This window comes from Dendrobates tinctorius, unplaced genomic scaffold (assembly GCF_039654945.1).
Source record: "Dendrobates tinctorius isolate UK_male_01 unplaced genomic scaffold, ASM3965494v1 ptg000016l, whole genome shotgun sequence".
Lineage (NCBI taxonomy): Eukaryota > Metazoa > Chordata > Amphibia > Anura > Dendrobatidae > Dendrobates > Dendrobates tinctorius.
Genome location: NW_027361684.1, coordinates 86455526 through 86482500, shown reverse-complemented (window position 1 = coordinate 86482500; position 26975 = coordinate 86455526). Strand labels below are relative to the sequence as shown.

The 26975-nt window shown below is 43.0% G+C and overlaps 1 long non-coding RNA gene across 1 annotated transcript in view; it reads left to right on the top strand.

Moving 5' to 3' along the window:
• Positions 1-12438, top strand: part of LOC141078361 (uncharacterized) — a 39201-nt gene extending 26763 nt beyond the window's left edge. The window contains exon 2 of the long non-coding RNA XR_012227822.1: positions 11913-12438. This is a non-coding gene — a long non-coding RNA (uncharacterized lncRNA). The remainder of the gene's footprint in view (positions 1-11912) is intronic.
• Positions 12439-26975: the final 14537 nt, after the last annotated feature.

Genomic DNA, 26975 nt, shown 5'->3' with positions numbered 1-26975 from the left:
TATCCTGTCTGTGGGAGTAGTTACCACCCTTTTTCCATTATATGGACACTCACACTGACAGACGAGTCTGGTTTTGTCAAATGCCTTACCTGTCTGACTGCACTGTACTGAATGTAAAGATTGGTGGAGGAGGGATAAGACTATGGATATTTTTTTCAGTAGCTGGGGTGTTTAGCTCTACTGATAGGAAATCTTCATGTTTCACCCCACCAAAAGATTGTGGACAATGGCCTAGGCTTTGTGTGAATAGTTTGGGGGGAAGGCCCTTTTCTGTTCCAGCATGACTGTACCCCAGTGCACAAAGCTAGGTCAATAAATACACAGTTGTGCAAGTCAGGTGTGTAAAATCTTGATTGGCCGAACAGAACCCTAACCACAACTCCCATCGAATACCTTAGAGATCAGCTAGAACAAAGATTGGGAGCCAAGCTCTTTTGTTCAACATCAGTTCCTCACCTCACAAATGCTCTTTTTTATGAATGGGAAAAAATGTCCACTCCAAAATCATGAAGAAAACCTTCCCAAAAGAGTGGAAGCTGTTTTAGCAGCTCAGTGGGTGGGAGGGCTCAACGCCATGTTAACGCCTATGGACTTAGAATGAGATGTCATAAAAGTTGTCATGTGTAGGTATCCCAAAACTTTTGTCCATATAGTTTACCTGTGAAGAGATTGTCCAGTTCATATACAGGTTAAAGAGGTTGTTAACTTTCAGAAAAGTTTTTCCTATAAGCTTGGATAATAATGGAAACCAATCTGAGTTTTACTTACCTTGCCCAGGTCCTGCACTATGCCTCCACTGCTTCTGGTGTCTGCAGCACTGATATCACATTGATAGCACTGCAGACAATAACTGAGTTCAATGGCTCTGCCAATGTAGACTGCACAAGTTGCTCAGAGCTGACGTATGTGCTGCAGATAATACCAAACACCGGGACCAGCAGCAGCAGAGACTCAGCGGCGGAGAGTCAGAGCTACACCCTGGCAGAGTAAGTAAACCTAAGTTTGTTTGTTTTTTTATACTAATAAAGTTTATAGGAAAAACTTTTCCAAAAGGGGACTACTCCATTAAAGGGAGTCTGTCACCCCATTTTTGCCCCATAAGCTGGGGCCACTGCCATCAGGGGCTTATCTACAGCATTCTGTAATGCTGTAGATAAGCCCCCGATGAAACCTGAAAGATAAGAAAAACATGTTAGATTATACTCACCCCGGCGTCCGGTCCGGTGGGTGTCTCCGTCCCGTCCGGCGCCTCCCATCTTCATATGATGATATCCTTCTCCTTGCTTCTCTCTTGGCTCCTTCGCATGCGTACTTTATCTGCCCTGTTGAGGGCAGAGCAGAGTACTGCAGTGCGCAGGCGCCTAGCCTCTCTGACCTTTCCCGGCGTCTGCGCACTGCAGTATTTTACTCTGCCCTCAACAGGGCAGATAAAGTACGCCTGCGCAGGAGCAGAGGGAGAAGCAAGAAATCATCTTATGAAGATGGGAGGCGCCAGACCGGATCGCGACACCCACCGCACCCGACTCCACCCCCCGGTGAGTAATGTAACATTTTTTTTTATCTTTCAGGTTTCATCGGGGGCTTATCTAGAGCATTACAGAATGCTGTAGATAAGCCCCTGATGGCGGTGGCCCCAGCTTATGGGGCAAAAATGGGGTGACAGATTCCTTTTAAGCCTGGAACAAACTCACATCTTCTACGGAAACAAGGAATTGACCTAACCATAGTTACTGTCCCACTGGCCACACGGCCTTGGTCAGCTGCAGTGGCATCTTTTTAGTGTACATGCTTTGTTTTGAGAAGAATCTCAAGGCTGAAATCAGTACAGTTTCATGCAAATGTCAAAGAAAACATGTAATAAGTCGAAATTGAAATATTCAGTAAAATCTGCAGAAGTCAAAGATGTTTATTACTATGTATATAAACGAGTATCACACACACCACCGAGCACACAATATCTTGTTTCTCTGAGCATCTGCATTAAATTTATGTCTAGGAATCATGGCCTGGATCTCGGGGTTCAGCCTGTTTTTTTTATTAGTGAATGACACAAGGTGAGCTCCCTATGGCAGCGAAATATGTAACCAAAGATACAAATGGCTTGGAAGCTGACAGGCTCTCCATGTGAATTATTGCAGGTGTTTGTCTATCTATCTCTTCCTGTAGGACCTTGATATATTCTGGACTGCAGTATGCCATTAAGATGGTTGTCAGGTGCGAATTGAGTGTTTTATTGTTTCTGTAGCACTGACAGATGTGCGGCTTGTAGAGGCTTTTAACATTAAACCTCTCTTTAAAAAAAAAAATCACTACCTTGACTTTCACATTGGAGAAAATAGGCGCTTTATGTTTTATGAACATTTGCCCATTATACTAAATATGTAGGCTTTACTAGTGAAAGTTAATAAGAGTGCACGCGGCACGAGGAAGTAAGAAATTATTAATTGTTGTTACTGTGAACTCAAGACTGCATCTACTTGATGTGCGGTGAGAAGAGTCAACTCTGGAGCACCATCTATGACTGGCAGATATCTTCTCTGGGGTACCCTGTCTGAGTGGCACACATCTTCTCTGGGGTACACTCTCTTGGGCACTCCCTATGGTTGGCAGCTATCTTCTCTGGGTCACCCTCTCTGATTGGCAGCCATCTTCTCTGGGGCACCCTCTGTGATTGGCAACTACCTTCTCTGAGGCACCCTCTCTGGTTGGCAATTATCTTCTCTGGAGCACTCTCTCTGATTGGCAGCTATCTTCTCTGGGGCACCCTCTGTGATTGGCAGCTATCTTCTCTGAGGCACCCTCTCTGGTTGGCAATTATCTTCTCTGGGGCACCCTCTCTGATTGGCAGCTATTTTTTCTGGGGAACCTTCTCTGATTGGCAGCTATCTTCTCTGGGGCACCCTTTATGATTGGCAGCTATCTTTTCTCTGGGGCACCCATCTTGTCTGGGTCACTCTCTCTGATTGGCAATTATCTTCTCTTCGGCACCCTCTCTGATTGGCAGCTATCTTTTCTGGGGCAGCCTCTATGATTGGCAGCTATCTTCTCTGGGGCACCCTCTGTGATTGACAGCTATCTTCTCTGAGGCACCCTCTCTGATGGGCACCCTCTCTGATTGGCAGCTATCTTTTCTGGGGAACCTTCTCTGATTGGCAGCTATCTTCTCTGGGGCACCTTTTCTGATTGGCAGCTATCTTCTCTGGGGTACCCTCTCTGATTGGCAGCTATCTTCTGTGAGGCATCCTCTCTGTCAGATATTTTCGATTGGGCTGGAGTCACACTAAACGTATAAAAAAAATTGGTCTGATTCTCACTGCCGAAAGTCGCACAAGAGTAATGCAAATGTCATGCGAGTACAATCCGATTTTTCACACCTAGCATATGAATTACATTCGAATGCAGTGCAATTACTATCCAATTGCAATGAGATTTTAACATGAACTTTTACATAGAGCAATTCTCTCTGCCATTTACACATCGTTTTCAAAGGAAATATTTTTCAAAACACAGATAGATAGAATAAAAGCTGGCAATTCATGTGCCGCATACAGTAAAATCACAGCGTGTCAGGTTAGAATAGTAATATACACATAGAATACATAGATATATAAATGTCAGTGACACACACACATATTAGTATATTACATAGAAGAAAAGCCGACAATTCATCTGCCGTGTATTGTAAAATCACAGCAAGAGCCAACAGGATAGAATAGATGGATTACATACAGGAATACACATAGAATAGATAAAGATGTCAGTCGCATATACAATTAGTACAGTGTGTGTGCAGTTTACTGTACATGTATTTAAATAAAGATAATTTTTCTGAAAAAAATGGTGTGGGCTCCCGCGTAGTTTTCTTACCCAGCAGAGGGAAAGCAGATGGCTGAAGGCCGATGTTTATAGACTGGGAAGAAGGTAATACCCATGGAGCTTCCCAGGTTATTAATATCAGCTCACAGCTGTATACTTAGTCTTTACTGGCCATTAAAATGGGGGACTCTAAAAAAATGACGTAGGGTCTCCCTATAATTAATAAACCAGCAAAGGCTATGCAAACAGCTGCAGGCTGATATTAACAGCCTAGGAAGGGGTCGTGGATACTGCCCCCCCTCCAGGCTAAAAACATCAGCTCTCAGCCACCCCAGAAAAGGCGCATCTCTAAGATGTGCCAATTCTGGCACTTAGCCTCGCTCTTCCCACTTGCCCTGTAGTGGAGGCAAGTGGGGTGACATTTGGGAGGTTTGATGTCACGTTTATTATTATCAGGTGACATCAAGTGCTGAGGTTAGTAATGGAGAGGCGACAATAAGACACCCCAATTACTAACCCCATAGTCATGTCATATAAAAACACACACACCCACAACCTCACCTATTCCACCGACGCCATTGTCTTCTGCAAAAGAGTTACAAAAACAAATAACAATATTCGTCTCCTTTCCGCAGAGAAGATGATAATCCATTTGTCCCATGCATGAAGCGACCATACAGCCTGTCATTCAGCAGACACTGAGCAGCGTCTGATACCACTGCTCAGTGTCTCGTTGTGAACTCCTATTCCCTGTCTGACGGAACTGCGATAGCGAGAAGGTTCTCCTGCTCCCGGTGCCGTCAGACAGGTCCTGGGAGAACACAGCCAATGAACTCACTTCACCTATCTGACATCAGAGCGAGCGACGTGGTCAATTTCCGTATTTGCACTTTCATTTTTTCCTCCCTTTCTTCCCAGAACCATTTTTTTTATTTTTATTTCCACATAGACATGTGAGGGTTTGTTTTTTATTGCAGAACGAGTTGTACTTTTGAATGACATCATTCATTTTACCACATAATGTACTGGAAAATAGGAAAAAAAATTCCAAGCAAGGTGAAATTGTGAAAAAACCCCCACAATTCTGAAATTGTATTTTGGGAATTGTTTATATGGCGTACGTTGTCTGGTAAAAATGACCTGCCAATATGATTTTGCTGATCAGTAAGATTACACCAATACCAAACATGTCCAGGTTTTATTATCTTAGGCCGGTTTCACATTTGCGCTTTATAGCGTAGCGATGGCCTGCGCACGGCTGCCGCTAAGCCCCGCCCCCTGCCGGCTCCCTGCCCGCCCCTTCCGGTCATCGCCGCCTACTAGCGCACATGGACGCTTGCGATCTGCGCACCCTATCTTTAGCATAGGGTGCGCAGATCGTGTGCTGGCCGTGCGCTAGCAGGATTTTGCCGTGCGCTGCGCACTTTTGAAGGTGCGCCGTGCGTGCCGAAATGCAACATGCTGCGTTCGGCGCACACGGGCGCACCTTCAAAAGTGTGCAGCGCACGGCATAATCCTGCTAGCGCACGGCCAGCGCATGATCTGCACACCCTATGCTAAAGATAGGGTGCGCAGATCGCAAGCGTCCATGTGCGCTAGTAGGCGGCGATGACCGGAAGGGGCGGGCAGGGGGCGGGGCTTAGCGGCGGTCGTGCGCAGGCCGTCGCTGCGCTATAAAGCGCAAATGTGAAACCGGCCTTAGTGATGAAAAAAAATGTGAAGTTTGAAAAAATAATTTAGGGGGGGGGTTGTGTCGCCATTTTCCAAGACCTGTAATGTTTTCATTTTTCAGTTGGTGGAGTTGTGTAATGGCTTATTTTTGCAGGGTGAGATGTAATTTTTATTGATACCATTTTAGGATAGAAGTGACATTTTGATCGCTTATTGCAGCAGTTGGGTGATAAACACCGTATTTGAAAAACAATCGAGTTATCTTTTTATTTTGATAGATTGGACTTTTCTGAATGCGGAGATACCACATGTGTTTTTTCATCATTTTATTATCTTTATTTTTAATGGGGGTAAAATGGGGCAATTTTGCATATATTTTAAAACTGTTTTTTCACTGTACTACTTAGTACTTGAACCTGCGATCATCGGATCGCTTGTGCTATATACAGCAATACCATTGTACAGTATTGCCTCACATAGAAAAATAAACATCTCCTTTGAAGCCCGGCCACAGGCACGGTTACAATGGAGCTCCGTAATGACAAGCACAGAGGTCTTCAACAGACTCCCAGCTGTCATAACAACACATTGGTGACCCGCGATCATGTCATGCGCGCATAGAAGGATGTGCCTCATGCCGGTGCGCTGTTAGAGTTTGACAGCGGCATTTAACAGGGTAGCAATCGTGAGGTTATTGGAGGCAGGTCCTGGCTGTAACACACAGCATTGCTTGCTAAGTGTGGGACGAGCCGAGCTCCATACGTCCACTACCGACTTATGACTGTACGACGGATGTTGTAAGGAGTTAAATGTTTTACCACCCCATGATGTACCTTTTCCAATATTGAACAGTCTTTCTGTGCTGACAGTCCTTTTTAAAGTTGTCACTAGAAATTTGCTGGGTCCATTGTTGCCCCCTTCAATAACTAATTAAATGATGCAATTATATAATAAGAATTGAGCAAGGAGCATTTGGTACTTGTTGAGCCATTCAAGGTCTATAGGACTGATGGAAATAGCTAAGAACAGAAGAATGAGCGTCCAGCGTCTCCCGTTCCTTGAACTCAGCGATCTCTGAAATAGTCCTTCACCTCTCCATGGGTTGTGTGAAGCCATGCTTTTAACTCAATAATCACTGACAATTTGAATTACGATTTCATCCATTACAATTTATTCCCTAATCTAGATTATTATGGTTGACCTTGGATTGTTTTCTCATTATTATATACTTCTTGCATTATATACTGTAATGTATAATAATTAGATCTGTCTCTTTAAGCAAGCCAGACTTATGGGACTTGGGGGGTGGAGACAAGAGGGATGAGAAGGGAAGTTTCAGTTTCACTTCTGGTAGCATGGGAATGCAAGTGTTATGCTGTGTGCTGGAGGACGAAGAATAAAACATATCTAAAGTTTAATACCTTGAATTCTTCATAACGTGTGGATATTACAACTGGCGACGAGGATGGGATATAATCACCTACTGCTGTGAGTACGGACTCTATTTTACCGCTTCACACGCCAGCACCACTGAGAGACTCTATCATGGCTGACTACTTGCACACATTCCCACAATTTGATATGACTGATGTCATTAATCTCTCCCATAACTGGAGAAAATGGCTAAACAGATTTGAGAATTTCCTAGAAGCCATGGACATAAAGGAGGAGAAAAGAAAGAGCTTTGCTCCTGCATTGTGCAGGCACAGGAGTCTATGACATATACAGTACGTTACCTGCAGCAGAAACAGACACATACAGCAACTGCACTAAAGCTCTCACTGGCTATTTCAACCCCAAACAGAACATCAGATATGAAAGATATAAATTCAGGATTGCCAAGCAGCTTCCAGAAGAGTCCATAGACACTTATGTCACACGGCTGAAAGAGTTAGCACATGGATGTGCCTTTACAGATGTAGATGATGAAATCCTAACTCAAATAATTGTCACCTGCTCGTCTAATAACCTAAGGCCTCTTTCACACTTCAGTTTTTTGCATCAGTTATAATCCGCCAAAAAGGCGGACAAGCGGATCCGTTCTCAACTGATGTGAACGGATGGCACAGGATCCGTTTTCAGACGGATCCTGAAAATGAAGAAATTTAGAGAGAGAGAGAGAGAGAATTTTTTTTTTTTTTGTCCGGCACCCAGAAAGAAATTCGGGTTAAATCAGTGTTTGCAGGATCCGCCACAGAAAAAAACGTTACAAGCTCCGTTTTGAAATTTTTGAGGATGGTGACGGACAGCAACTTTTGGCGGATCATCACAAAAAAGGGATGCAACGGACAGCAATCCGTCACAATCCGCCATTAATGCAAGTCAATGGGAAAAAAACGGATCCTCAAAAAAAATTTGAGGATCCGTTTTTTTTCAAAACCTGGCGGATTGTGACTGATTGTAAAAAACGGAAGTGTGAAAGAGGCCTAAGGCGTAAGGCTCTGCAGCAGGATATCTCTCTACATGATTTGCTCAAAATGGCCAATACATTCTCGTAACAATTGATGAATATTCTCGATACCCTGTCATTTCATTTATCTCTTCAACATCTGCTAATAATGTCATACCAGAGCTGGACGACATTTTCTCGGCATATGGTATTCCAAAAGTGGTCAAAACAGACAATGGACCTCCATTCAATGGACATGTGTTTACACAATTTTCTGAATACTTGGGATTCAATCACAGGAAAATCACACCTTGCTGGCCGCAAGCCAATGGAATTGTGGAACGTTTTATGCGCACTCTGGGGAAACGTATCAAGGCAGCGAGTCTGGAGCACATCCCACTGAAAGTCATTATACAAATTCATGCGTAATTACCGCAATACGCCACACTCCACTACTAATGCTGCTCCAGCTCATTTAATGTTCAGCAGAACCCTGCGTATACGTCTCCCTGATGTGACCAGCCATCCCCGACCGAGTGACTCCTCAGTGAGATCCACAGATTTCTCCAACAAACAAGCCATGAAACGTTATGCAGACAGAAGGCGAAGGACACAGTCAAGTGCCATCGAAAGAGGGGATGTCGTGGTGGTACGTCAAAGACCAACCAACAAGACCTCACCTGTATATGGTCCTGCAAAATATTATGTTACCAAAAGGAAAGGCAGCATGATCACAGCTGAACGAGATGGACACTCCATAACGCGAAATTCTTCATATTTTAAAGTCATACCGCAGAATGATGACAATGAACTCTTTGGTGGAAGATTTAGTATCTGATTGTGGAGAGGACCAACAAGAGGTAGCTGGTCCATCAACAATGAACTCTCTCAATGAGCCCAGATGTTATCCTACACGAGAGAGAAGAGCTCCATCGAGGCTTATTGAAGAAGTGTAACTACAGTTTTGTTTGTTTTTTTGTTGTTGTTTGTTTCTCTGGTTTTAGAATTGAACAAATAAGACAAAACGGACATATGATTTCTTTGGACGTTTTCATGTTGTTGCATTTATCAGTAATATAGATTATTTATAAAAAAAAAAAAAAGAGGGGATGATGTAATGTATAATAATTAGATCTGTCTCTTTAAGGCCTCTTTCACACATCCGGTTTTCAGCATCAGGCGCGATGCGGCGAAAAGTGTAAAAACCGGATCCGGCGCCGGTTGCCACCGGATCCGGTTTTTCCCCCATTCAGTTTCATTATTGCCGCATCGCGCCGGATACCTATGCGGCGTATCCGGTTTTTGCCTGATCCGGCAAAAACAGCCTGTCCGGCGTCTGGAAAAAACGTTCCATGTAACGTTTTTTTGCAGCGCCGGACCGGCTTTTTCCACAGCGCATGCCCGGACTCTGTGAATATTAACCCCACAAGTGCCCGGCGAGAGAGAGAGAGATCTCTCTCTGTCACCCGGACACTTGTGAGAGATCTCTCTCGCCGGGCACTTGTGGGGTTAACACTCACAGTGTCTGGGTGAGAGAGATCTCTCTGTGGGGTTAACCCCACAAGTGCCCGGCAAGAGAGAGAGATTCTCTTGCCTGGACACTAAGTGTTAACCCCCCATGTCTCTATCTCCACCCCCCTCCCCTTCCCTCCCCTCACCTCCCTTTCAGCAGCTGTCTCATTGGCTGCCTCTGTCCACCTCGTCCTGCGGCTCCTTTAATAATGTCCGAGCCGTATCGTCTCGCCGCACACACATCCGGTGTCACGGCTGCAGGCCGGATCCGGCGGCCCGGCTTTTCGCCGCACGCCGCCGGACCCCACACACCGGATGTGTGAAAGTAGCCTTAGCAAGCCAGACTTATGGGACTTGGAGGGTGGAGACAAGAGGGATGAGAAGGGAAGTTTCAGTTTCACTTCTGGTAGCATGGGAATGCAAGTGTTATGCTGTGTGCTGGAGGACGAAGAATAAAACATATCTAAAGTTTAATACCTTGAATTCTTCATAACGTGTGGATATTACATATACTATAAAGGACTGTTTTAAAAATGTTGTGGACTAATAGTAAATATAAAAAGCAAAGACAGAAACATAATGATTAAATACCCTGCAGTAAATCAATAAACTGCATAATGCATGAAAATAATGTACGGTATTTAGTTACCGGTAACATGTTGTTTTTTTTTAAATGCAATAGCCATTTCGCCTCGTCATGGTGACCATAATACTAAGTATAATGAAGTATAAGAATTAGCATAGCTAAGTATAGATCTTTATGAATGTGCCTTTATATAGTAGGGAGACACTCACTAGGGTTGGGTGAGAAACTTTTATTTGAGGAGTGGCAAAAGATAAAGAGATCTGAGTAATCTGTAAAACTGAATTCTTAAGTGTGTGGGTTGGAGAATATGGGAGGATTATGAATGCAGTTGTGGGCTCTTCTCAGTGAGCTGCTTACAGCATGTTTGCGGTAGCAATACTGGTCCTGCCCCTGTGTCTGACACCATTAACAGTTTGATCCAAGTAACAATGAGGTTATTTCATAGAGCATTACATAGAAAGTAGAATTATTAGGAACACTAAGCAACATTGTGATGTGCTTGGCAATTACACCCACAAGAGAATAATCTCTGAAAACAAGGATTAAAGGGGATCGGTCACCAGGTTTTTAGCTACCTGATGTGAGTAAAGCATGATCTAGGGACAAAGATCCTAATGCCACCGATAGATCACTTACTGGGCTGCTTGCTAAAGTTTGATATGACTGTTTGTCTGCTGCAGATCTACCAGTTCTCAGATTGCTGAGTACTGTATAAGAACACCCACTATATGGATTGACTGCTTCCTGTGTACTCTGTGCATAGGCAGAAAGATACCAATCAGTGGTGGGGGTCTGTTTATTAAAGGCAATCTGTCACTAGATTTTCGCTACTCGATCTGAGAGCAGCATAATGTAGGGGCAGACATTGTGATTCCAGGGATATATATATATATATATATATCACTTAGGGTACTAGGCTGCTTGTTGGAGGCGGCACCAGTGCGGGTTCAGGCACCACTCTGAGAGTGCCGGATGTAACCGCACCCCTGGCCCGGACTGACCGTCTCTCTGCATTGGGACTCAGCTATCAGTTAGGGCCGGGGGTGCGCTTACAGCCAGAACTCTGTATTCTCAGTGCGTTGACTGAACCGGCATCACCCCCGTGACTGAAACAGGAATGCTGCCGGGGGGAATAAAGTTCATTTTCTCCATGCAGCATTAAGCCACGTGCAGGCGCAGGCCAGCATTATACCACTATTATCCTGCAGTGTAACCCCATATTTGCAGGTTAATAGCGTTTTTTTCTGGTGACAGGTTCCCTTTAACTCCTAGAGGGTCTCAAGATTTTCTTCTAAAATCTTGGGAATATGCAATTATCGATTTGCAGAACTTAAAAAAAAAAGAAAAAAAAATTGAAAGCATTTGTCTGTAATAAGTGTAATGCTAACAAACCATCAACAGAATATTTACGTTACTTGTTTTTTTGTATTGGTATCGCAGCATGACAATCACTAATAGCAGGCTGGTTGCTAGTAGAACAGCTTATTCCAATACTCCTCCCATAGATTGCAATTACTGGTGCGTCACCATAAAAAATTTTTTGGATCCTGCTATGATTTCATGCACTGCAGCACTGTATTCCTCTGACCGACTAAGTTAAAGGGAACCTGTGACACTGTCTCATTTACTAACTGAATCTTGTACAGCAGGAGGAGCAGAACAGTTTGTGTAGTAAGATTCCGAATTTCATTGAAATCTCTGCTCATTCTGAGATAATTACAGAGTAAAGGAAATCCCAACCAGTAATTGACTATTGAATAACTATTTCTCTATGCAAATGTATTCCAAATAAGACCACCCACTTGACTGCTAAGTGAAGCACTAGCAGAAAATAAACTACTATCAATAGCTTTGTTCATTGCTTATACTGTTTTAATTAAGCGCATTAATAAGAAAAATTAATTATACCTTACCAATTTCCTGATGTTCCTTTTCCAGCACTTTGACTACTGCAGCCAACCAGTGATTAGCGTGTCAGCGATGTTACCAGTCCAGCGGTCACCAATGTCATTAGTCCAATGGTCAACAATGTTACCAGTCCAGCTCTCCATGCTTACTTTTCCTGCCAGATGAATGTGACTGCTGCAGCCAACCAGTGTCACCAATGTTACCAGTCCAGTGGTCAGCGATGTTACCAGTAAAGAAGTCACCGATGTTACCAGTCCATTTTTCTCTCAAATTGTCAGCGATGTACCACATGATGAATACTGAATCTTGTCCCACTAGGTTATATATGAATCTGCTCAGCTTTTCCTACTCTATAACATGCTGCACATTAGATCACTCAGTATTTCCATGCTGACAAGTTTCCATTTAACTTTTTGCATAGTAATAAAATATAGATCTCCTGATGTTTATTTTAGAAAACAGTCCCAGATCAGGCTTTCATAGAACTTTTATTTAGAAGTGTTCTGCAATTTCTCTGTTAGTTCTCCTATTTGTAATAAATTGACAACTGAGTGTACATGTTTGTCGTGTCATAGAGGTACAGAACCTTTACACAGTCGGTAGCAAATTCAAAAGAAACACTATACGCTGAGGGTGGGCTCATATGTTCTGCCGCAGTGTGTCTTTTGCAGTTGTAAAATAGTAAAAATTATTATTAAATTATGTTACAACTTTGGAAACGCACGATAAGCAAAAACAATGCTTCCCAATATGTGAAAGATAATAATTTTTTGACCACATTTTAAAAAAGACATTGAAAAACTGGAGCAAGTTCAGAGAAGACCTACCAGTATGGTGAGCGGACTGCAAAGTATGTCCTACGAGGAATGGTTAAAGGATCTGGGAAAGTTTAGCTTTTAAAAAAGAAAGCTAAGAGGAGACTTAGCTGTCTACAAATATCTGAAGGGATGTCACACTATAGAGGGATTGTCCTTATTGTTATATGCACATGGAAGCACGAGAAGCAATGGAATGAAACTGAAAGGGAAAAGATGCAGATTAGATATTAGAAAAAACTTTTTGACAGCAAGGGTGATCAATGAGTGGAACAGGCTGCCACAAGAGGTGGTGAGTTCTCCTTCAATGGAAGTCTTCAAACAGAGGCTGGACAGACATCTGTCTGAGATGCTTTAGTGAATCTCGCATTGAGCGGGGGGGGGGGGGGTTGGACATGATGACCCTGGAGGTCCCTTCCAACTTTAACATTCTAGAATCTGCCAGACTACTCCTGCCTCATATACTGTTCTGTCGATAACGAATTTTTAAAAGCCTGCAACCTAAGTTTCCACATAAAACGCCTTATTAGAATAGAGGAATTGATGTGTATACCACTATAGTGGCGTTTGGGAAGGGTCGGGATTCCCTTTTAGACCACAGCTTACTGCATGCAAACAAGTGCAAATTGTCTACGCAAGGTGCAGCAATTTGACAGCTATGTACTAACAATGCACAGCGTTGACAAAACCTTTCCCTCGTTCCCTGTCATGTCATGACTTTTTTTTTACTAAGTATTAATTGTTACAAAATAAGATACATTGTTGGCTAAACATTACTGAACAGGAAAGTGCTTTGTAATGCGTCATGAACATGGCTAATTATCTAATGCAGACAGGCAAATTGCTAAATGCCTAGCAAACACATCAAAGAATCAATACAGCAATCAATATGAGAAAGGTTGCCTATTACACAGTTTCCTTCTTAGTCCTTAATGAAGTCACCATTAGCTTGTCACTTGTGTGAATTCAGATGTACAGGTTTGTCTTTTGGATATACAATAGCCCTTTTGACAGCAGTTGTCATCGTAGGCACTGCTGAAGAAAGCGCTCTAAATTAATGGGGTATTCTGAATGAGCCCAAGAAGGGGGTAATAGAATAATACTGGTGCTGCTCCTCTGCACCATGCTACAATATTCAGATGCTGTGTCTTGTGACCACTGCAGCCAATCAGTGGCCACTGACCAGCTCCACCCATCACATTTCATCCTAGCTGACTTTTTCCGCAAAACTGCCTGTCAATCCATGCCATAAATCAAAGTTTTTGCTACGATTGGCTTCTGAAATCACAATGGATTCCCTTAGTGCAAACCACGTCTACATACCCTACAGATGCGTGAAACCCTATGTGATGCGTGAAATTTTACAGCAGAGCGTTTTCAAAATGTCAATTCAGTGAGCAGAATTCACTTCAGATATCACTGTGGCAAACCTCCAAAAAAATCTACAGCAAAATCTGTAGACTAGAGCTACGTGGTGACATGCAACGGCAATTTGCTTGAGACCTGCATGTGATTTAACAGGTTTTTTTTGCAGCAATATCCCAACATTAAAAAAGTCACGCAAATGCAAGTTGCATAAAGGGTTTTGGTTATGTGTGTCCCCAGCCTTATGTTACACATTATGCTGTGCTACAGAAAAGTTGAGCAAAAATCAGACATAATATTTTGAACATGTGATTTCACCCTGGGAGTACATTCACCTGTTGCGTCTGAATTCCAACATTTGTTGCATAAATCAAGGCAAAAATGCAGCATTGGAAAATCGTGGCAAAATAGTAGAACTGATCCTTAAAGAGTAACCATTGTATACATTTTCAGTTCATAAATCATTTGCACATATACAAATAAGAAACTGCATCACAGAGATCTACTTTTTTCTCCTCCTTGATTGATCTTTACTGTAAATTCATAGCTAAAATCGGCATTCAGTGAAGACAATCTTTCCTATCACTGAGATAGGAAATGCCAGTTGCTGCTTTCAAAATTCTATTGAGGTGGGAGGCGGAGGAGCTAGAGGCAGCCACATATATTCTGCTGCAAGTTCTCCTAAAATGACTATCACAGATCTCCATAGAATTTTATGAGCACTAATTGATCTCCTATCTAATGTGAAAGTCTATATTCATAGAATTTTGAGAATGAATGATGAGAACAGGAGGAGAAAGAAACAGATTTTTTTTTATCAAATAGATTACAAAAGTATTTTATTTTCATGTACACTGTTGATTTCTGAAAAACAAATTAATTAAAAAATTGTTACACTTTAAATTAAAGGCAGGACCACAGATCAGTAAAATAAAAAAGGCTAATGTGAATTCTTTTTTAAAGCCAAGTTGTTTCCTGTTCTTGGGTCTTATCTGCATGTGGTTCAAAACTTGTGATAGTCATGCACGGTTAAGACCAAGGCCAGCAAAATGACATATACGTGACACAAATATATTTCCCTGTAAGTCATAACTTGCCTTATGTCCATGCACGCATGCCAGTTATTTTGTTAACTGACTTGTGTGAGTCATAATTTGTTTAACAAGTAAGAAATAGATAAAGCACGGAAGAGATAAAATGGGTGTAACCATGTAAATGAAATACTTTCTTATGAACTTTTTTTATATATTGATATTGCTTTATATATTAGACAAAAATACAAGGCTATTTCATTCACATGTACTCCTAACAACACAACAAATCATGGCACATATAAGCAATAGTGATGGGCGAACCACAGGATGGTTGGGTCCAGTGGGTTCTGCCAAACAATTAAAAAAGTTTGGTCCGGAAAACAGCACAGTACCCGATCCCGGACTCCATTCAGATGTATGGGGGCCTAAACATCCGTTGTTTGCCACACTGTCATCTGCATGACAGTGTGGCAAACACGGGCTTTGATCAGCGGTAAAATTATTACTAGCGGTCAGAGAGGTTCGATTCACACTCTGTCAGATGACAGCGTGAGCCAGCAGCTGTGACCGGAGGTAAAAAGGTCACCTCCGATTACAGAGGTGTCAGCTTATGAGAGAGTACTACTTTCATCAGCTTATGCCTGCTGTCGCTAATAAGAGCAGGCACGGCTGATGGGAGTATTCATCAGCCGGCACCTGTGCTATAAATAAATAAATTTAAAAAAAAATGACATTAAGTCTTTCTATTTTTGATAACCAGCATGGCAAAACTAAAGCCCCCGTCTCACGTAGCGAGATTGCTGAAGCGTCACCGATTTTGAGACGCAACAGCGACCTCGCCAGCGATCTCGCTACATGTGACATGCAGCGGCGACTGGCTTCCCTTCTGGATATCGCTGATCATGCTCAAATGTCCTGGGCCATTTTTTCATCGTCGGTGTCTCGCTGGCCAACGCGCATCGCTGTGTTTCACGCCGACGAGCGACCTCGTTGGCAACGCAGAACTCAGGTACGCAGGCGGGAATCATCAGAATAGCTGCTGTGTGACAAGGTACCAACGACCGCCGAGGTCGTTATACGGATCGCCGGATCGTTGCTGCATCGCTGAAGAGATCTGCCTATTTGGTAGCTTACTAGCGACCATTTAGCGACACACCAGTGATCCTTACCAGGTCGTATCGTTGCCGGGATCGCTGGTGCGTCGCTAAGTGAAATGGGACTCTAACAACTGCATGCTGCAACCCTCAGCTATCAGCTTTATCTTGTCTGGTTATCAAAAATAGAGGGGTCCCCACGTGTGTTTTTTTTTTTTTTTTTATTTAAATAAATAATTTAAAAAAATTAGTCAAGCTAAAGCAGAACGCTGGGGGCTGGGGGCTTGTCAAAAATGGGGAAACCCCATGCAGATTTTTTTAAATAATTTAAATAATTAAAACAAACAGTTTGGGGACTGCTGTACTCTTGATAACTAGCCATGATAAAGCGGACAGCTGAGGGTTCGTCAGACAACTCATTTGCGACCAGAGGTAAACTTTTTACCGGTCAGAGAACTGCGGTTCATCTGACAGCCAGCAGCTGTGACCGGCGGTAATGATCTTACCACCGATCAGAGCCGCCGGTGTTTCTCGCGATGTTATGCAGCGTGGGAAACACCCGATGTTCGGGGTGCTGAACCCCAACAGTAACACAGACTTCCTGGAGAAGTCCATGTTTGGGGTCCGTCCGTGCCCAAACAGTAGCTGTTCGGTACAGACCCATGAACTTTGCTGTTTTGGGTTTGCACATCACTGATAAGTATATATCGCCATAGACAAACAGTAACAATGGAAGGGGCTAAAAGGGGTTGTCCACTACCACCAATCAGCGCGTGCTTAATGCTCCTTTCCTACAGATGAATCAAGACATGTGTATAAAGTGGGAGAGTAACCACATTTCTCACTCCCTCCAGATGTCAATTATGTCCCCAGGAGAAGAGAGTGAAGCCAGCGCTGAGTAGTCACAGGCTTCGAGTGTATTTCAACAAAACATCAGATCACACTCAGACCAATGTTATTCTATAGGGACGTGCATATGTCCCATTTTTTTCAAATCACTGCATGCCCGAGTTTGATCTCTTATTGTGATTGCACTCGGCTATGCAAGTCAATGAGTGCTTGGGAAACATTAGATTGCACTTGGATGACATCTGAGTGCAGTCCAATTTCTGCATCCTCACAGAATGGAGAAGATTGGGAACATTTCTTCTTCATATACTTTCGGATGAGAAGAAATGGAGCACACTATGCTCACACACTGATCAAACTCTGAGTAGAGTTTGATCAAAGTGTAATTTGCATCATTGGCCCAATTCTCTTGGATGAGAAAATCTACAGCCATCTACACCTGCCCTAGGTGTTATTATTTTACTGGGGGGAAACATAGGGGTTTAGAAGGGATAGTCTTGAGTAGTGGAAAACCTCTTTAAGGTCATTTTACACTGCACAATTATCTTACTAACGCTCGTTTGTCCATAATATAGCTTAAACAAGCTGCCGATCACCCGATGTATGAGCAAAAAGCTTGTTTGTCGTGTGAAATTATATTTTGGAAAGCACAAGAAAATATTGTTCTCAGTAGCTCATCGACCTGGGTAACCCAGACCTGTGCTGCCGACAACTATGACAGCCTAGGCTCACATGATGATCTATTAGAAATCGTTCCTACAAAGCAGGGTCAGCCTGTGTAAAGCTGTTAACAACCAACCGTTAAACATGTTGCTGGTTGATGGTTATTTAACGCTGCGCATCACCCATTGTAAGCGAACCATTATTGAGGACCACAGTGACGTTAGTACAGTATGTCACCTTTCTAAAAATTGTCTTTCACTTTCTAAAACTGCTAGATATCCTTCAGTCCCCTGTAAAAGGGATAGAAAACCACGTTTTTCAGGCTATTCTAGAAATACTAGAAACCAGTGTATAATCTGACAGTGGTCTGATTGCCCTGTCATCATGACTTTTGTTATTGGAATACTAGAGTATCAGTGAAGAGACAGCGAGACCAGTGATTGTCTGACATTGTTTACTTGAGGTAAACCCCCCGGATGAGTGCTTTTGGAATTTTTGTGAAAGGCATGCAAAAAAAAGAGCTGCCATTTGTATGTGAAAGTTTCCATAAAAACGCACATGAACCAGACTTGTAATTAAAATTGGCTCCTTTTTATTCAAGAAGCATAAACAACCCAGTATACAATAAAAAAAACCTAAACCATGCAGTTTTATAACCAGGGCATTTAAGGTTCCACTGCAATTCACATTTCAGATAACTTTTATCTCGCTGTGCCATTATAATCCCATTTACAGCAAGGTATTGAGTTTAGGATATACAACTAGTACGTGACTCTTTCACCGTCGAGCGGAACGTGTATTGAATATGTAAGCTAATGCTTCTCTTTGCTTGTTGAACAGTTTCAAGTCATTAACAGACCAGGGGGAAAGCAATTTGCATTTATGTATTAGCAGAGAAATGTAATTATTAAAATGGAAATCAGCATTTCAGAATGCTCGTGTCAGTATGAGGCAGTAAAGGCAGAATCATCCATGTCACGTACACAGGGTACAAAAGCAAGTGCAAATATAAAAAAAGTCAGATAAAACTTTCTGCTTTATTGCTGCAGATTAGGCTACATTTTCACATCCCTGTGAATTTTACCCCTTTTGAGAAACAGGTGTCACATCACTGATGCAGGATATCCTGGTGCTAGGGGCTCCTCTCCTATCCCTAAAGCTAGGGCCACCCTAACTATCACTGCTCCCTGGATTACTTCTGATGGTGAAGATGCCAGGGCCACATGCCTTGCTGAGCTCCTAAATCAGCCCTTATCTGTCCCCTCTCCCACCCAGGGAAGAAGGGAGTGGTAGTGTATATGCATACGCAAACCAGACAAACAAAAGAAGACATAAAGGGATAAATAAAAATACCAATCATACAAATATGCACTCATAAATAACAGAGTGGAACACCGCGAAGTAAAGGAAGGAAAAAAACCAAATAGGAGAGGATGACAATATGCACACAGACAAATCACCAAGCAACAGTTTTCTGAACAACACCCCAAACACCTCCTCAAGCAACCAATACCTCCAACTCTAGAACTAGGCAGTATGAATCTAACACTGGCAATCCCAGATTGCCAGAGCCGAGTATATATAGCAGAGCGAAGTGGCCAGCACTGAACAGTTGAGACAATCAAAGCAGCAAAACTCCAGGAGCACTCAACCGAGCAATCCTGCACTATTCAAATTGATCACTAAGCAACGGATCCAATGAACGCAGAAGAAAAACAGAAGCAAATCAGAGGCATTCCAGTTTGCTTCCATGTTTCACAAACCCCCTTTGATATGTGCGGCAATGGCGGATTTGTAAACACATAAGAATAGAACCTGCTCTGAGTCTCACAGATCTCACACTCAGATCCGTGATTTTCACAGATGTATATATAAATCCATGAAACTGTTTAGGTCCATGTGCTGTATGAGACAAAAAACAACAATCTGACAGCACACTACTGCTTGGATTTTGCGTTAAACAACCCCCTGAATCATCTTGCACTGTACAGAAGTGATTCGGAATGACATCCATGATTATCCGTAAAATGTTTTACTTGGATAATCATATAATACATAGGATGAAATCTAACGCGTTTCTGGTGTGCTTGTGTGCTTAAAGGGGTATTCCCATTTCCAAGATCCTATCCCAATTTGCAGTAGGTGTAATAATAATAATAATATTAGCAAATCCCTCTAATTAGAAATGTAGTATAATTTTTCTGATTCGCTAAGTTGCTTACTCCATGTGCAAGGCATTGCAGCATCTTAGGTATCCATAGTTACGTCCACTCATATATTGACAATTAGTTGTTGGTGGTCATAACAATGGATACTTAAGCAATGCCCTGCACATGGGGTAAGCGACATAACGAATCAGAAGAAATATGCTAGATTTCTAATAGGAGGGTTTTGCTAATATTATGTTTATTACACCTACTGAATTTTGGGATAGGATCTTGGAGATGTGAATACCCCTTTAATCACACCAGAAGAGCATCAACTTTTATCCTATGTATGTGAGATTTTAAATTAACCCAAATAAAATTTAGACTTTTACAGATTATCGGGAATGTGCCGCATTTCTTTCCCAGTTATTTGATTGTTTACTGATGGTCATCGGCACTATTGGCATCCTCATGTTGGATACATGTAATCAATGAAAAGTGAAAGATGTGGTGAGCTTTAAATTTACCTATTTTTCAAGTTGACTTGGGTGCTGTATATAATTTCTGGTCTGAACTGAACTGTGCAGCATTTATCGTGTGCACATACCCTTCACATCAAATTACACAACATCATGACACACTTGATAGTTTCCAAATGTTTCTACTTTCTGGAATAGAACTATAAATATATTATAGATGCTTTTTATGGTTCTGGACTTGTGAGTCACAATTTAAGAGCCAAAAAAGAAGCCAAATATGGTTTATCTGCTCTACTAGTAGGCAATGAACATCTAGATGGAAATATGTACAGCACCATGGAATCAATGGTGCTATATAAATAAATAATAAAAAAGGATTTTGAATCCAGGCTTTTTAGTTAACATGTTTCAAAGTCATTCCAGATTTCTTCCTCAGGGCACAATCCGTATAGATCGCATTTTCCCTCTTTCCTGGTTGGAAGACCCATGGATCTGCAGCAGCTGTTTCATGTGTATTCATGGTTTTGTGTCACACAACCTTATCAGGTTAGCATAGTTTTAGTTGACATAATTGTTCTTTTCAGATTTGTGCTTTTTTTGCTCCTAGCTTCTACCTTCAATTTAAGAGACAGAATGGGTAGAATTCCAAACACATTATCCATGATGTACTCTTCTGTTTACCTGGTGACTAGAGTTTTTAGCATAGGAAGTGCCAAAGTTTCGGTGTACAGTTCCGCAGGGCATATCTTTTTTTAAAAGAACACTTGTCATATAGGGATTGCCCTTGTGTTTGCCGTTAAATGAGAAGACATTTAAATGGGGTATTCCCAGAAAGGAAAGATATATCCTCCATCCATCCTCAGATCCGGAGAATGGGGCTCTGCAAAACCCATTCTTATATGAAGCGAAGGCAGGCTCGGACTGGCCCACAGGGGAACAGGGAAATCCCCCGATGGGTCCCTGTGGAGTCATGGGCCCTCAACCCCACTATATGGGTAGTACTTAGCATAATTTACATGATTTACTCTGTACAGAATAAAGCAGCATCTCATCATTCATTAACCAAATTACCCAGTATATTCAATGGCGGATCTTAATAGGGGCGGATGGGGCGGTCGCCCCGGGCCCAAGGTTTTTTGGGGGCCCAGGGGCGGGCTGGGCCGGGTGTCAGAGAGGCAAATGCCCCCCGGGCTGCTCCCCCAGCACCTGTACAGTGCCGGCCGTGCCCTGTGCTGTGACGCAGCCGGCAGCAGACAGCCGCCCGCGTCACATTCTATGAGGCCGGGGCCGGGAGCTGTGCACGGCCGTCACCTTGACGGCTGCTCAGCTCCGGCTCCCTCCGGCTGTACTTCCGGGTCAGATGTCGGGCGTGCGCGATGACGTCATCGTGCACGCGCCGACATGTCCCGGAGGATGCTGAAAGCAGAGGCGCTGCTGGGAAGCGAGCCGGCTGTGAGGTAAGTATGGGGAACTTTTTTTATTTTTTTTTATTTATAAAATGAATTAAATGGGGGAGGGGGTGAGTGGGGGCTGTACACAATGAAGGGGGGGTGACTGGGGCCTGTATATGATGACGGGGGGGTGACTGGGGGCTGTATATGATGAAGGGGGTGACTGGGGGCTGTATATGATGAAGGGAGTGACTGGGGGCTGTATATGATGAAGGGGGGTGACTGGGGGCTGTATATGATGAAGGGGGGAAGAGTGGGGGCTTCACATGATGAAGGGGGGTGAGTGGGGCTACACAGGATGAAGGGGGTTGAGTGGGGGCTTCACATGATGAAGGGGGGTGAGTGGGGTTGTACAGGATGAAGGGGGGTGACTGGGGTTGTACAGGATGAAGGGGGGATGAGTGAGGGCTTCACAGGATGAAGGGGGATGAGTGGGGGCTTCACATGATGAAGGGGGGGATGAGTGGGGGCTTCACATGATGAAGGGCGGTGAGTGGGGCTGCATATGATGAAGGGGGGTGAGTGGGGCTGCATATGATGAAGGGGGGGTGAGTGGGGCTGCATATGATGAAGGGGGGGTGAGTGGGGCTGCATATGATGAAGGGGGGGTGAGTGGGGCTGAACATGACGAAGTGGGGGATAAGGGGGACTGCACATGATGAATTAAGGGGTAAGTGGGACTGCACATGATGAATTGGAGGTAAGGGGGACTGCACATGATGAAGTGGGGGTAAGGGGGACTGCACATGATGTGGGGGTAAAATTAACTGCACATGATGATGGGGGAGTGGGGCTGCACATGAAGTTGGGGGGGAAGGGGACTGCACATGATGAAATGGAAGGGGGGATAAGGGGCTGCAAATGATGGAAGCGGCACTGCAGATGAAGTGAGTGGGTGATAGGGGACTGCAATGGATGAAGTAAGGGGACTTCAAATTAAAGTGGGGACATTAAAGTAGATCCCCTATGGCCAGGATCACGTTGGGCGACTTTGTGCGTATTGGCCGTAGGCCTACAGCTTATGTGCAACGTCTTTTTAGGCCATGTCCACACGTGGTGGAATGGTGGTGGGTTTTCCGTATGGACCCGCAGCAAACCAAGTGCTGCGGTCCGTACGGCTGTCAATTCCCGCACGGGGACCGCAGCGCTCAGGTGGGAAGGGGGGTATAGGGGCCCAGGTTTTATGAACAGCCCCGGGCCCATAGTCCACTTAATCCGCCACTGAGTATATTATATGGAGTTATAGGTAAATTATATTATATTATTACAGTCATATGTTAAAGTTTGGGCACCCCTATTAATGTTAACCTTTTTTCTTTATAACAATTTTGTTTTTTGCAACAGCTATTTCAGTTTCATATATCTAATAACTGATGGACTCAGTTATATTTCTGGATTCAAATGAGGTTTATTGTACTAACAGAAAATGTGCAATCTGCATTTAAACAAAATTTGACTGGTGCAAAAGTATGGGCACCCTTATCATTTTCTTGATTTGAACACTCCTAACTACTTTTTACTGACTTCCTGAAGCACTAAATTGGTTTTGTAACCTCATTGAGCTTTGAACTTCATAGCCAGGTGTATCAAATCATGAGAAAAGGTATTTAAGGTGGCCACTTGCAAGTATTTCTCCTATTTGATTCTCCTATGAAGAGTGGCATCATGGGCTCCTCAAAACAACTCTCAAATGATCTGAAAACAAAGATTATTCAACATAGCTTTTCAGGGGAAGGATACAAAAAGTTGTCTCAGAGATTTAACCTGTCAGTTTCCACTGTGAGGAACATAGTAAGGAAATGGAAGAACACAGGTACAGTTCTTGTTAAGCCCAGAAGTGGCAGGCCAAGAAAAATATCAGAAAGGCAGAGAAGAAGAATGGTGAGAACAGTCAAGGACAATCCACAGACCACCTCCAAAGACCTGCAGCATCATCTTGCTGCAGATGGTGTCACTGTACATCGGTCAACAATACAGCGCACTTTGCACAAGGAGAAGCTGTATGGGAGAGTGATGCGAAAGAAGCCGTTTCTGCAAGCACGCCACAAACAGAGTCGCCTGAGGTATGCAAAAGCACATTTGGACAAGCCAGTTACATTTTGGAAGAAGGTCCTGTGGACTGATGAAACAAAGATTGAGTTGTTTGGTCATACAAAAAGGCGTTATGCATGGAGGCTAAAAAACACAGCATTCCAAGAAAAACACTTGCTACCCACAGTAAAATTTGGTGGAGGTTCCATCATGCTTTGGGGCTGTATGGCCAATGCCGGCACCGGGAATCTTGTTAAAGTTGAGGGTCGCATGGTTTCAACTCAGTATCAGCAGATTCTTGACAATAATGTGCAAGAATCAGTGACGAAGTTGAAGTTACGCAGGGGATGGATATTTCAGCAAGACAATGATCCAAAACACCACTCCAAATCTACTCAGGCATTCATGCAGAGGAACAATTACAATGTTCTGGAATGGCCATCCCAGTCCCCAGACCTGAATATCATTGATCATCTGTGGGATGATTTGAAGCAGACTGTCCATGCTCAGCGACCATCAAACTTAACTGAACTGGAATTGTTTTGTAAACAGGAATGGTCACAAATACCTTCATCCAGGATCCAGAAACTCATTAATAGCTACAGGAAGCGACTAGAGTCTGTTATTTTTGCAAAAGGAGGATCTACGAAATATTAATGTCACTTTTATGCTGAGGTGCCCATACTTTTGCACCGGTCAAATTTTGTTTAAATGCAGATTGCACATTTTCTGTTAGTACAATAAACCTCATTTGAATCCAGAAATATAACTGAGTCCATCAGTTATTAGATATATGAAACTGAAATAGCTGTTGCAAAAAACAAAATTGTTATAAAGAAAAAAGGTTAACATTAATAGGGGTGCCCAAACTTTAACATATGACTGTATATAGAGATATAGGTAAATTTGTGCATGTGCACATAGGTAAATTTGTGAACAAGGGTAGTGTAATATTTGCATGCACGTGAAAAGTGGGCCCACTAAGGTCATCGTTACTGTTGGGCCCTTGGCACCCCCAGTCCGACACTGAGCGGAGGTGTGCATGCTTGATCTTGTAGGAATATCCAAACGCTTGCAGGCATGACACTGTGAACTTTTACAGTTAGTTGATGTGTAGTTTCTCCACTCTGTACTGTATAATTTTTCAGTTTGTTTATGCTTGTTCCTTCCTGTAATCCTCCATGACGTGATAATACAGCAAAAGGGATTTTCCAGAATCAAAAAAACCCTGTCTTTCAAATTTATTTATTTTGGAAAACCAATTGTGCAGTATCAACCCTTATTGGGTCCAGCGCTGAGTCTCTGCCGCTGCTCCCATGTGTCTTTTATTGTCTGCAGTCAATAACGGAGCTCAGTAACTCTGCTTGAGTTGACGGTATGAGCTGCGGAACTCACTGATTGGCTGCAGGGCTGTCGATGTGATGTCAGCAATGCAGAGAATACCAGACACCTGGAGAAGAGGTAGAGACTCAACACTGGACCCAGAGAGGGTGAATAAAACACAGTTTGTTTCTTAAACAAAGTGCGGAAAAGGGGACAGCGGTTGGGACCGAAAAATCCTAATAGTGGTTGCTGTGTGCAATACCGTAAATTCTAAACAAACTCTGCCAAAGTGCTAATGATTGTGATGAAGGCTGAGATCTATAACAGGCGTCTGCCCCATTTGTTATTTATGGGACCATAAGACAATGCAGAGTACAGTTTTAACTGTGTAAAGATTTTGTTTTCAGAGATATGTATATACATCCCATAGGGGACCTAAGATTGCTGTATATAGACTGACCCAGATCCTGGAGATGCAAAGCTACAGAGCTGTGATGGCAGGAGCGGGACAGAAAGTCAGAGCACATAAACTCCGCCCACAAAGAACATCCTAACGCTGGCACTGTACAGTCTTCAGTACAGAAAACTGCATGCATGTGCACAGTTCTCCCCACAAAGATTAAAGCACCACTCCAGCGGTTTTTTTATTTCACTAATGGACTGGTGCTGAAAATCCAAGTCCCCTGCCCCTGCCTGATACTCACCTTCCATCATTTTCATCTGTTTTCGCCGCTGCTCCAGTCCGTCTCCCTCAGCTTTTGATCTGCTCTAGTGTTTTATGGAGTGAGCTGAAGGTCACTAATTAATGTAAGTTTATGAATAGAATAAAATTGCACTGAGAGCATGAGACAATCACAGGTGTGGCACCGGCACAGTTTCAGTCACCGCTCTGTGTATTGAGAGTGATGGCTGTAGCCGCGTCCCTGGCACTCACTGACAGACGGCCGAAATGCATCAAAACTGTTTTTGTTGCCGTAGAAATCAATGCGAGCTCTGCTCTGGCAAAATGAAAGCAGTGCTGTGATTGGTGGCGATGGGAAAGTGTTTAAGTGCAAAAGTCTCATTTGTAAAAAAAACCTTCCAAGAAGGTTTGTCGGATCTTAAGCAGCAGACATTGCCACTCAGCTATAGCAAATTATTATTAACAAAGAAAACTTTTATGTTGGACTACAAACGGACATAAAAGCACAAATTTATCAAAACTGTCTAGAAGTGAAACTGTTTTTTTTACCCAAAGCAACCAATCACACTGGTGCTTTCATTTTACTAGAGCAGGCTTAGAAATGAAACTTGAGCTGTGATTGGCTACCAGGAACAAAAACAGATTCACTTTTAGATACTTTTGATATATGGTATCTTAACATTTTTTCCTTTCTGTTAAAGGCAACTTGGTATACTGGGAAACACTTTTTAAATCATCTGCGGGTAAAAAGCATTAAAATCATGTCTGCATTAATAGAAGGGAGAAAATGAATTAATTTCCTCCATGTAGTTGCTCGCTGTCAGGCATAGAGCATACACAAAGTGGTTACAGTCACCGTTCACTACACAATGAGCGCGTCATCATCACACATTGATAGACCTCCTGCGCTGCAGTGTGTGTATGTGTGTGCACAGAGCAGGTTGACAATAACATGGCGGGGAGTGACATCAGCGCTCTTACTCTGCTGTGAGCGGTGACTCCGTGCATGCCCCTATGACTGAAAGCTACAACGAGAATAGAACTTCATTTTCTCCCTGTAGCTGTGATTTTACTAAGGGAGCTAGATAAGATTTTAATATTTACCTACAAATTAACACTGTAAATGGGGTTTCACACTAAGCGAGATTGCTAGCGATATC